The sequence below is a fragment of the Lithobates pipiens genome, unplaced genomic scaffold, assembly GCF_037356315.1.
Source record: "Lithobates pipiens isolate NorthernLeopardFrog02 unplaced genomic scaffold, aLitPip1_a1.2 Scaffold_18, whole genome shotgun sequence".
Classification (NCBI taxonomy): Eukaryota; Metazoa; Chordata; class Amphibia; order Anura; family Ranidae; genus Lithobates; species Lithobates pipiens.
In genome coordinates, this window is record NW_027507758.1 from 265998643 (window position 1) to 266011095 (window position 12453).

General features: G+C 41.1%; 1 protein-coding gene and 1 pseudogene across 22 annotated transcripts in view; one reads left to right on the forward strand and one right to left on the reverse strand.

Annotated features, from left to right (window-relative positions):
- The window catches only part of PTPRK (protein tyrosine phosphatase receptor type K), a 596872-nt gene that overhangs the window by 359813 nt on the left and 224606 nt on the right, over positions 1–12453 (forward strand). The window lies entirely within an intron of this gene.
- On the reverse strand, positions 9928–10060 carry LOC143990609 (U2 spliceosomal RNA; annotated as a pseudogene).

Below are 12453 nucleotides of genomic sequence, written 5' to 3' on the forward strand. Positions count from 1 at the left end.
GATTCCAATAATGAATCCCCCTCTCTGTGCCCATTTTAATTATGGTCTCAGTATGCCCTGACACTGTTATTTTCCCTGTGTATATCTTGATGCTTGTTGACACGGGCAGTTCATTCCAAATGATCGGGGATCTGAGGGTGGGGGCATAAACTGGAGTCTAAAAGGATTTGAAGAGATCACACCTTCTAATCACCATGGCATTTCTTCTCCGAACAGCCATATATCTGCTTTTAATTTAAACTCTGAGAAATGTACTGAGATTTTTGCAGCACAGTGTCCAGGATCGATGAAATTTATTATCATAGGGCATCTAATCTGAAAAGCTAATGTTAAGCCTCCTAGATATTGATTACACATGAAGGATACACAAACAGTTAATCATTCTTGTAGGCGGTAAAAAAAAAACATTGTATCAAAGCAAATGGACAGGTAATTGTCAGTGGAGCATTTATTAATGTCTCCTGTTCACACTTTCAGCGAGGAGCGGAGCATGACCATTACTTTATTACTGCTGCATGCCAGCAGAACCTAGAAAAATGTGCTGAATCTCGGAGAGGATTTCATTTATTGCTATGATGGTCTCCATCTTCTCTAGATAGTCAAGTCTCCCCTGCTCTTCTTTGGTGTTTGAGCACAAATAAAGCAATTCTCAGACTCTGAAGGTTTTTTTATTTTTTTTTAATTTTTTTTCCGCACATTTTATTGTTTTTATATTTTTTGTCTTTTTTTATTTTTATTTTTTTTACAAAATCTTCATGGTGCAACTAACAGAATACTACTTCATCTACCCAGCTCTATCAGCCCATCACATTTGTTTATAAATATTTTAATTGAATTTTAGGATTAAACATATAGCCTAGTAATTGTGGGAACAGATTTCCAAAGAGGAATTAAAGGACTGAAACCACTTTAACTGCACTCAAAATGGCAGTCTCATACAGTGGAATTAGATACAATAGGTTACATCAAAATACATCACAAAACAGAAATATAATATTTGATATCCATCGATGATTTCTGCAACTTATCGAATAAAGCACAAGTGGATTTGACATGGAGTACTTTTTTTGGACATTGCATGTTGATCAGATCTACTACTTCAGAGCGGTTGGGCCCTAGGTTTTTAGTCCAGTACCTGGTTATGACTATTTTTGTTGCTAACAAGATGTGTAAAGACAATAGTTCTTAAGCTATGGTAGAAGCTATACCAAGATGTAGTATAGCAAGATCAGGGTTGGGTTTAGTCAACATGCCTGTGGTTTTTGAATAGACATTGTCCTCCAAAAAATGTATATGATTGCCCCCCTGGCCACTGTAGCTTCAGCACAGAGGGTATTGGGAGTTGGAAAGTTTAGATAATTGGTATGGTGTGAGCTGCCAGCTGGTGAGAAACTTTTGGGATTGCTCCCAATGGGTTACACAGTGCGACAAATGGTGCATTGAACCAACCCAAAGACTTTGACTCCTCCGTTTTTCTTCCAAGTAGAATGACTCTCAGTGATATTCAATCTTCTGAGCCAAGGGTGCACTCCTTGGGGGATGCTCTATCACTTTGGCCTTAATGCACAGTACAATTTATGCACAGTACAGTGATGCAGAGAACTGCACTGATGTCAAAAGACCAATGCTATTCTATGCAGCTTTAAGGCCTCCTGCACACTGGGCTTAAAAATTGCCACTTTTACAGGCTTTTTTTTTTTAGCCTGTAATAGCATCTCTATGTAAGCCTATGGGATTGATTTAATAAAACTGGATCATGTGCAGTGCTGCACAGAAAACAGCTTCCAGATTTTGTTAAATCTTAATTAAACAAACCCAAGTTAGAAGCTGATTTGGCTACCATGCACAGTTGCACCATATTCCAGCTTTAGTAACTTTCACCCAATATGTCCATGCCCACATACATTTACACATAGACAAGTGTATTAGAAGAGGAACATTTACAGCAGGGGAAAAAAAACTGAACGCACCTAAACACATGTTAACTAAATGCTAGACACATCTTGCACTTGCATTAAATTAATATTTTAGCCAATGGAGTGCAATAATGCTTGACGAGCCTAAACTAACTTAAGCACATCTAAGCATGCATGCAGTGCATTGTTTCAGGCACATATGTTAAACAGTTTTTAACCTGCCAGGCGTTCTGGTGTTAAGAGGGTGGCTGAACATCCTCTGTGCATGAGGCCTTTAAAAAAATATATATAGTACGGCTCCCTTTATGAAGCTAACTATATATCCTTAATAGCGGAAACGCATGGTCTACTCAGAAGTTGGTCGTCCTGCCCCCTATCTCTCCTGGGTAGGATTAATGTATTGAAAATGGCCATACTCCCCAAGTTTTTATATCTTTTCGAAACATTACCAGTTGCTATCTCCATGCCTCAGCTTAGGAATATTCAGCGAGCCTTTACTAAATTTATATGGGGGAATAAGAGGCATCGGATTGCCCAAACAGTGGTTTTTGCTCCACGATCTCATGGAGGACTGGGAGCCCCCGATATCGTGAAGTATTACTATGCGTCGCACCTAGTGGGGGCTGTCTCCTGGTCGTCATATTTTGCTACCAGTAGATGGTCAGAGCTAGAAATGAGTGTGGTCACCCCGGTCCATCCGTGCTCCATGCTATGGTCTGATCTGACCTCCTCTATGGCTCAGCTTAGGCATATATGCCTGGGACCGATGCTTTTTACTCTCTCCATATGGAAACAGTGTCACATACGGTTCTCTCTTCTCCATGCTCACCCCTGCTGAATGTCATTTTTAACCCAGATATGCCTGACAGCCTTTCGGTGAAGAATATGTTTCCTTGGTATAGGTCTGGCGTCTTTCAACTCCGCCATCTGGTGCATCCAGTATCTCGCAAATTCCTATCCTTTCCTGAGCTTCAGGACAAATATGGCATTCCTGATCGACTCTCTTTCTTTTACATTCAATTCAAACATTATTTCCACTCTAGATCTCCTGACCTGACTCTGGCCAATCCTAACACTTTTGAAACTTTGTGCTCACAAGGCCCGTACCAGAAAGGACTTATATCCTCTATTTATAGTGCCCTCCACAATTCAATCTCACCCACCACAGACACACATCTCTATATGAGAAGATGGGCTACAATTTTACCATCCCCCTTAACCATTTCCCAATGGCAGGACATCTGGACCTCTACCTCTAGAGTTTCCAGATGTGTGGAGCAGAGGGAGACGGCCTACAAGATACTAATGTTCTGGTACAAAACCCCTGAAATGTTACATAAATATGATCATTCCGTATCTAAGTTGTGTTGGAGATGCCAACGAGATGAGGGCACCCATTACCATATTTTCTGGAGCTGCCCTTTGATTGTGCCTTTTTGGTCCATGGTCCAATCCCTACTACAGTCTGTCTTGGAGGTAGATATTCCATTAGACCCTAAACACTACTTATTAGGCCTGCCTATCGCGGCGTTATCTAAATACGCCAAGAAATTAACAGCCTATATTCTTCTAGCTGCTAGGAGAACGATTCCCACTCTTTGGTTGTCCACCTCCCCTCCGTCCCAATCGCAGCTAATCTCTGCTATTGCATATATACGCAGAATGGAACATCTGACTGCGCTGGTGCAAGATACTCTACCCAAGTTTTCTAAAATATGGGACAAGTGGGACATTTCCATGGTTAACCCTGAGACTGTACCTTAACTCTTTTGACCATGTGCTTTAGGGAATGGTTTTCTCGGGTTTGGCCTTGGGATTTCTGCCCCACAACCCCTCCCACACTGATATATATATTCTTTGGTTTTTCTATGCATTTTTACTGGTAGACTCGTGGTGTGTCCTTTTTCTTTTTACTTTTTGATGTGATATACTGAAATGTTCACAGTCTATTTCCCGCCTGCGGCGGTTTTCTTTGACGATGTTGCATTATCAATCTTGACTATTTGTATCACTGTGTACGATTTCACCTGTTGTATGAAAATCTTTTTTCTTCAATAAAAATACATTTAAAAAAAAAAAAATATATATATATATTGAATTCCCCCTTTGAACAGCCTCCTTAATAAACATTTTGCCATATGTGTATGCCACTAGCCTTGCTTAAAGCCGAATAAATACTCTCTTCACTTTGGGCTCCCCCATTGAATCACAGATTCAGGAAACTGTACAACCACTCTTCCTGGTGAACCTGTAAAGCAGAGATTGTCAACCTGTGGCCCTCAAAGCCCTCTGATGTGGCCCTTGACTACACACCAGGGAAGTGCGTGCCCGGTTGGCCACCCTCAATGGCAACCCTACCCCATGCTCCAGGGACACATATGGCCTTCCTGTCACATTCTGTTTTGAATTTTGGACTGGGGGGGGACAGCGGCATCAGTATGTACAGGAACCGATCCTCTTCATGTTCCCCCTGCGACCACTGAAACCATGCTTCTTCTCCTCTCCCTCCTGCCAGCATTCAGCAGCTGTAACAGGAAAATGTTCACTATGCTATTCAAAATAAAAATGTGATATTCTGAACCAATTAATTTAATTTTGGCCTGTGACCACTTGCCAAATCAAGTGACCACCAGTCTTCAAAAGGTTGCGTACCCCTGCAGTTAAGGAATGGTTTGAGGTAATCAGGGAGAAAGCCCAGATCTACAACATATTTTTCTTCAAATCTCTACAGTTATGTCACGCTATCAGCACTCCGTTTTGTGCCACAGCAGTGAAGTTATCCCCCTTCCTCCTGGAATAATTCCTGTACACCCCTGGTCACACCAAACTAATTACAACTTTTTATAAGCACATGCATGTAAAGAAAGTTAACCCATTTGGGATCTCCTACCAGAAATGGCTCAAATCTATACCTGATCTTACAGAAGAGGGGTAGAAAGATGATGTTAACACCTGGTCCAAAGATGTAATCAGTACCGTGGACAAGATTTAAATTCATTCATAAACTGAACTATACACCAGCCAAAATAACATTGTATGGGTCCTGAGTTCTAAGTCATATGTCCCAGGTGTGACAATACATCAGACTTGTCCACATGTATCCACTTTCTGGGCCATTCTAAATTACTTTGTACATCTTACTAATGCTTCTACCATGGCCAGACTTTTTTTTTTTCCTTTCCATGTTTGAAAAGCTGTATTTCCTTCCTGGAGAATTGTTGATCCACCAATTTTATAGCAAGTCTTTCAAGAAGTGAACTCAGACCTCCTTAAATACAAAATATTATATACAGGTAGGGCCTGCCCTGAAAAAAATGTATTAGGATTTGATAACCTTTGATGAATTTCAGTGCAGTTCATATGTATGACTTTTTCTCGCCACCGAAATTGTTCTAGTCATTTTATTGTGCACCCATGGGCCTATGTATATCCCCTTTATTCCGTGCCTCTGTCTGCACTTTTCTGTATATAAAGAAGAGAGCCATATGTGAATGGGTGAGCCTTTGTTGGTGCATTTTTTTTTGTATTCTTATTGTTTCAGGCTGTGTAGCCAAGCAATAAGAGTCTTGGCACAGCCGTTGCCGTGTCTACTGTTCTCTATGCAACAATAAATAGAAATAATAATAAAATAAACACCTTAAGAAAGAAAAATGAGTAACATCAAGTGCGTTTGTGACATCTCAGATCTCATGACCAAACACAAAGAACCCATGGAGAAGTAAAACCGTGCTCTGTATAAAACGTCACCCCCTTGATAAATTATGCCCCAAATCTGTTGTCACGAAGGTAAGAGGTAGGGAGGTGCCTAGAAAATGAAAGTGACTAAATTACTGCATTAACCTTATTTACGTGATTGTTAAAATTGACATATAATATTGTTTTTACAGTATGTGTGTGTGTATATGTGTGTATATATATATATATATATATATATATATTTGTAAACCTTACACTGCTAGAAGTAACAAGTCTCATGTAGGCAATGCAATTAAGAAAATTGTCTACAAATGTGCTTCAAGTGGTCATTTTTGGGGATGCTGGAAACCATGCTGTTTTAGTATGTCTGCCTAGTGGCTATATTATTGCCAGATGGCTGTAGGCTTTCTCCAGCACCGAAAGGTTTAATGTTGGGTGATAGCCAGAATGCCAGGAGATGTCATTGCATCCAATTTCATGCTGACAAGTGTGTTTTCCCAAGAGGTCAGGGAACTAATGCTCTCGTTCTCACAGATGGGTTAAATTGAAGCGGGCATTGCAATCTACACTCCTAGCTTTTGCTGAAAGACAGCAACGAAACAGATTGTCATTCTGCAAAGTTCTCGTTCAACTTCCATCTTTGGAAATAGCTTTATGTCAAAAGCTTTTGGGACATTTCTCTAGATTTCCCTGTATCTGACAGTTGGATAATATGTTTTATTATTAAGACGTGCTCTGAGGGGAAACGTGTGTTCAGCTATTGTTTTTCTTTGCCAGCATTGAAGACTAGAGCTATCTGATTCTAGGGAATAGCAAGGCATATCGCTAATAAGTTTTCCTTTTTGAGATTGAGTTTTCCTGCTAATGAGATGGGTTCTGTTTACAGGACTATACTGTATAATATACCTATTATTTTCTCTGCTTATCTGAGTAGTGTGCAGACGGCCAAATCTTAAAATGATCTGGCTTATTTAATAAGGTGCAGTAGTCCATAGCAACCAGTCAGCATTTACCATTTCCATTTTCCATTGCACTTATAGATAAATTGGGGCATCTAATATATTGCTGTGGGTCAGTGTGCTTTACAAATAATGCTGCATCTTTGAGTACCTTATTAAATACATTTTTGTCACTATACATTCTTTCAGATACAAATTTGAGGTAAGATCATTCTCTTGTAGGCATTTCAACTGTCAAACCATGTTAGACTGCAACTGGCACAGCACAACAGTCAAACTAATCCATAAATGGCTCTCACTAGAGTTCTGCTCCAAGATCAGCCATCTGAGGAGGCCAACTTAAACTTCACATACAGATTAAATAAAATGTGGACCATCAACAGTTTGTGCAGAGGATCATGTGAGCTTCAAATCAAAGAATGATCGATCTTTGAATTGTCTGGCTGATAAGTTGTTTCCCTGAATGAGGTGTTTGGTATATTTACACAATACTTAAAAAACTTGCGCACATACTGTATGCATCCCAAATTAAGAAAGATCAAAGGTAAGAACCCCCCAAAATCAGTGTACCAACCCCATTAACTGGACATGCCCCCAGTAATATGTTGAGAAAGATCACCAGAATATAAATGTAGGTGTACTGGTCACATACTGTATGCACCACTGCACCATACATGGATTGTTCAGTAGGGAGGATCTTCTGACCACCTTCTTATATCAGTGGGCACTGATATATTCTTTTGTTATTAGTGCAAAAGAATATAATCTGAATTCACAACCTTAAAAACCTATAAAAAAAAAAAATAAGACAAAGAAGCTTACGAGAACGTAATCTGTGGTGGTAAGTGTTTTTATAAGCTTAAAGTGATTATAAAGGATCAAGGTTTTTCACCTTCATGTATTCTTTGCATAAAAAAGTATGTGTGCAGCAGCCCCCTCAATACATTCCTGCCTACCATCTTGCTCCAGGTTTGTGCACGAGAGCCTCAACCCCCCCCCCCCCCTCTCTTTAGCTGAGACAGCAGCTAGAGTGATTGGCTCCCACTGCTGTCAATCACAGCCAGTGAGCCAATAAGAGAGAGAGGGGGCAGGGTTGAGTAGTGACTCCGTGTCTGAATGGACATGCAGAGCATCGGCTCGGGAGCGAGCCTGCTTGGGTGCCCCCACAGCAGGCAGTTTGTTCTGGGGACACTTGGTAGGAGGGTGTAGACAAGAGCACCAGAGGGGGACCAGAGAAGAGGAGGATTGGATCTGCGCTGTCTTAAATCACTGAACAGAGCAGGCAAGTATAACATGGTTGTTTAAAAAAAAAACTTGACTTTACTATCACTTGAATTCAACATAGAAGTTTTTGACAGAATCTCATATTGACCGAGGTATACACACACAATTGCATTCTACAGAAAATTGGTGTCTACAGATTGAAAAGGAAAGGTCATTTTGAACAACTTTTAAATTACAACATGGCAGCTGCTACAGCTGTGAACTCTGTGATGGTGATAAGAGTCGGCCAAGGGCAGTAGAGCCACCGGATCACTTTTACATGGGTCTTAACTCCCCAGGTGTGCCAGTGGCACATGCAGTGGTTCCCAGGCTTTTCTGGGGAGCCCGGGACTGCAGGAAACCGCTTTACTGATGTAAACAGGAGGAACTCATGGAACATCCATTCATTGATGCCTCCTGTGACTAATGACCCCAGAAACAGTGTGTATTATGTCATTCCAGCTGTCATTCCTTGGCTAGTGTAGCCAAGGATGCAGCTTTACATGGTCTAAGTTTGGAGGGCAGGAGAAATATCTCCATAATAAGTACCTTTCACTTGCCCATGCTATCGCATAGGAGGCTGGTTAGCCCTCTTTGTGATTTAAATTTTTTTTTTTAATAAATATAATTTTTTTTTTTTTATTATTATTAAAGACCCATGTCACCCTCGCTCACACCTCATATGAAAATTGCAGCATAGGGCACATGTATGTAAAAATTGTGTCACACATGACGTGAGGTATTGTAAATATCAGCGTAGGAACAATAATTCTAGGGCCATAGTTCATTGCCAGTCAAATATAAAACGCTTACTAATGGTAGTCTTGCTAGAGAAGCTATTGACACTGCTTGTTATTGCCAGTTGTTTTTATGCAATTTAAATCAGAAATTGCATATTTGAATATTAATAATTTGAATTGTGCAACACATCTTTGCAGCAATATAGCAACATTATGACCTTCCTAAGCAAGGCTGTGTGCCACACAATGAGTCCTTTCATTTTCAAGGTGTGTAGCACATTCCCTTGTGATATGTCATATTTCATTTTGTGAAATGATGTTCTCAAATAAGTCTCAAATGAAATATACATGTTTATTGCTGGCTCACACCCAAAAGCTTCCACCCAGAGCCCAAAAAAGTGCACACACATAGAGTGAAACACAAAAATGTGCAACAGGTGTACCACTGTCCTCCACAAGGAAGGACCTCACCCTGATCCCCCGGGGCGTTAGGCTCCAGACAGGGACTGAGGTACTTTACTTGGTCCATCTGACTGAGACCAGACGACCCCTTTCTCTGGAAGGTCTGCCGAAACAGGCCCACCCAAGTACTCGGTTGAGGCTCCCCTGAAGGGAGACCCCCTGAGACAGAGGGACGAACCAAGCCAAAAGGCCTATGTCCACCGCCCTCCCAAGACTTTCAGGGTTCGCCCGAGGGCCGACACCCTACTCATCACACTGTGACACACCAAACCTAAAAATACAAAAAAGTGACAAACACAGGGTTAAATAAAAAGAAAGTGAGGAGAAGGAATTGGGAGAGTGAGTGAAAAGTGACCATTGTGCAATACCATGGCCAGCTCTCTGGCCAGGAATAAAAAATTCCCCTGGTCCTAGCCAAAAGGCCTGTCCCAAGAGGCAGGTGTGAAAAACTTGTGTTGTGGTGAAGTCACTATGGTGCCACAAATCAAAGTGATTTCTCACCATGAATATATGGCACCCCTGAACTGCCACTTCAGGGGCACATCACCACAGGCTTTTCAAAGCAACCCTGACCCACAGCCCAAACCACAGCAGCCCCCACCCCAGGCAGAAAGGCATGAAGATCCGAGTGCTTAGTGAGAGCCCTTTACCATCAGGCCCCACCCTCGCTCCCATCACTCCTACCTAATTACATTCGGGAAGTACTTGCCGTTCCCCCTGTGGGAGAAAGAGGAACCAGTGTTCCCTCCCGAAAAACTGACCAGAGCTAGAGCTGCCACAATCCAGGCCAGAAGGCCAGGAACCCGACCCTTCAGTGTCGACCAGTGGTTCTCCATCCCCATCAGAAGGCTTCCCTTTCAGCTACGAACCGCTCCAGGTTACCTCCATGCCAGCAGGTTTTGCATAGCAAACACCACCCCTGCTCCACCTCGCCGTAGAGCAGGCACGGAAGCAAGCTCCACCTCCTGGCAACTGATAAGAACAGATACTACACTTGATCTTAGCCAAAAGGCAGAGAAGCGATACTACAGTTGACGGTTTAGGACAAGTGAATTAAACCTGGGTAAGTCGGAGGGGAGATGGGTGTGTTTTTATTGCCAAGGACTTGTAGCCTAGTGTGAGCCATAATAGTCTCATGAAGAAATGATATGCCGCTTTTATGTAAATCACACATTCTGAATTATTTACAGACTACCCCCATAGAAAATCAATGCAGTACATGTTATAAGTGTGGTGATATGCATGTTTTACAGTACAGACACTTTTTTTTGGCAAGTTTAAATGTAAATTCTTTTCGTCACGTTTTCCCTCCTTATGTAAATAGAAAGTCATGCATGACCCAAGGAAGTGGCCTGGCTTTGTGCCATTTTAAAGTCTGATACCCATGGTCATGGCCGTTGAGTTCTGTTGTGTAATAATTTAATTATGCTAGATTGGGAAAATTATTCTTGCCTCAGTGATAATGCCACTAGGGAGAAAAAGAGATTGATGGCAGCCTTGGGAGTATGTCGTTTCTACTGGTGTTTTCCAGCTGACTGGACACCCATTGCATCAGCTAATTGAGCTTTAGTGGCAAAAATAGACGGGGAGAAAAGTGTCACAAAGTTAGATGATATGCATACATATTCTATAAAATTCTCTTAAATTTTTTTTTTTAACGGAGATCAAGATACTTCTGCATTTAACTCTTTATGCACTTTTATTCTTCTGCCTTGGCAATTTTTTACTGCACACTTAAAGCCATGTTTATACAACATGGTTATTTGCCAAACATTTACTGCAGGTGAAAGAATGATTGTAATTTAATCACAAATTTAAAAGGAAAGAGAAATCAAGTATTTCTAATGATGATATTATCTTCTCTCTCATTTCTTTTTTATTAAAGTTATATTCTCTTGCAACATGCCTTTAAACTTACTAAATAATTAGACTATTCCAGGAGAGTTATTTCCTTAGCGCAGACCCTCCCTTCTTATGATGGTGTCACCCCAACCTCCACCATTGTACCGCTCTACAAAACCTTTTTTGTAGACATTCTGTAGAATAGGGATTTGGAGGTCTGGTCCCCAGACAGAACTACCAGAAAGGGGGAGCTAGCGGACTATCACGGTACATTTTAAAAATAACATATAAATCAATATTTAGACAAATATATAAAAAAACAATTTATTGATACATAAACAATTTAAACAATAAAAACAGATACATATGGTGGGGTATTTCTGTAATGAATGTCACATTTAATGATTTATAAATATTCCTTCTAGTAAAATGTTGCATTAAGCTGACGCGCATTAAACAGCAAGGTTCGCTTAATACATTGGTGGCCAACAGGGTCCCAAACGTGGCCCATGAGATAACAAAAGGGCTGCACAAAATATTCACTCTATTATTCTGGTCTTTACAGTCCACTTTACACATTATTTTCTTCTCACAGTGGAGTCATACTACCACGGATGGTTTTTAATAGCTGTCAGTCACAACCAACACACACAACACATTCAAACAAGGTAGGACAAAAACAGGCTGTTACAGTAAGTAAAAGGGTGCATAGAAAAGCAAAATTCATAACTGAAAGTAGTACAAGATACAGCAGCCCAATTTAGCTGATGGGCCGTATGTATGCCTAATACATCCTGTCCCCAAAATCCTCACATTGAGCAGCTGTGTAATTGGGGGTAAAAAAAAGTGAGGAAAAAAATAGTACGTATACTTCCCTTTCTCTCACCTTCCATACTGTAAGGGGTGATATCTCTCTGCATCTGTCAAGGTCCAAGAGAATGCAGAGTGCTCAGAATTTCACAACACTAGATCACAACACTAGATCACAACACTAGATCACAACACTAGATCACAACACTAGATCACAACACTAGATCACAACACTAGATCACAACACTAGATCACGGGTCTCAAACTGGCGGTCCTCCAGCTGTTGTGAAACTACAAGTCCCATCATGTTCTGCCTGTGGGAGTCATGCTTGTAACTGTCAGCCTTGCAATGCCTCATGGGACTTGTAGTTTCACAACAGCTGGAGGGCCGCCAGTTTGAGACCCTTGCACTAGAGCAAAGTGTAAGATTGTGTTTTTGTGAGATTTTTATCTCGTCAAAAGGAAAATAACATCACCCTCGCAGGGGCAGATCCAGAGTCTAGTCTCGGCAGGGACACTGCCAGAATTTTTTTTTTTTGGGGGGGGGGCAATTTATCGGGGAAATGGCTGGTATTGGCGCTTCAGTCATCACAGCACTATGGTGGATATGGTGTCAGGATGATTGAACCGCATTATTTCTATTATTACATTGTTATATAAAATTAAATGGTTCAACTCGCCATAGTGCAGAATCAGTGGGAGCCCTGAGCGTGTCACTTGTCACCATCGCCTGTCACCAGATGCAGATTTTCACTTGCCATGTTA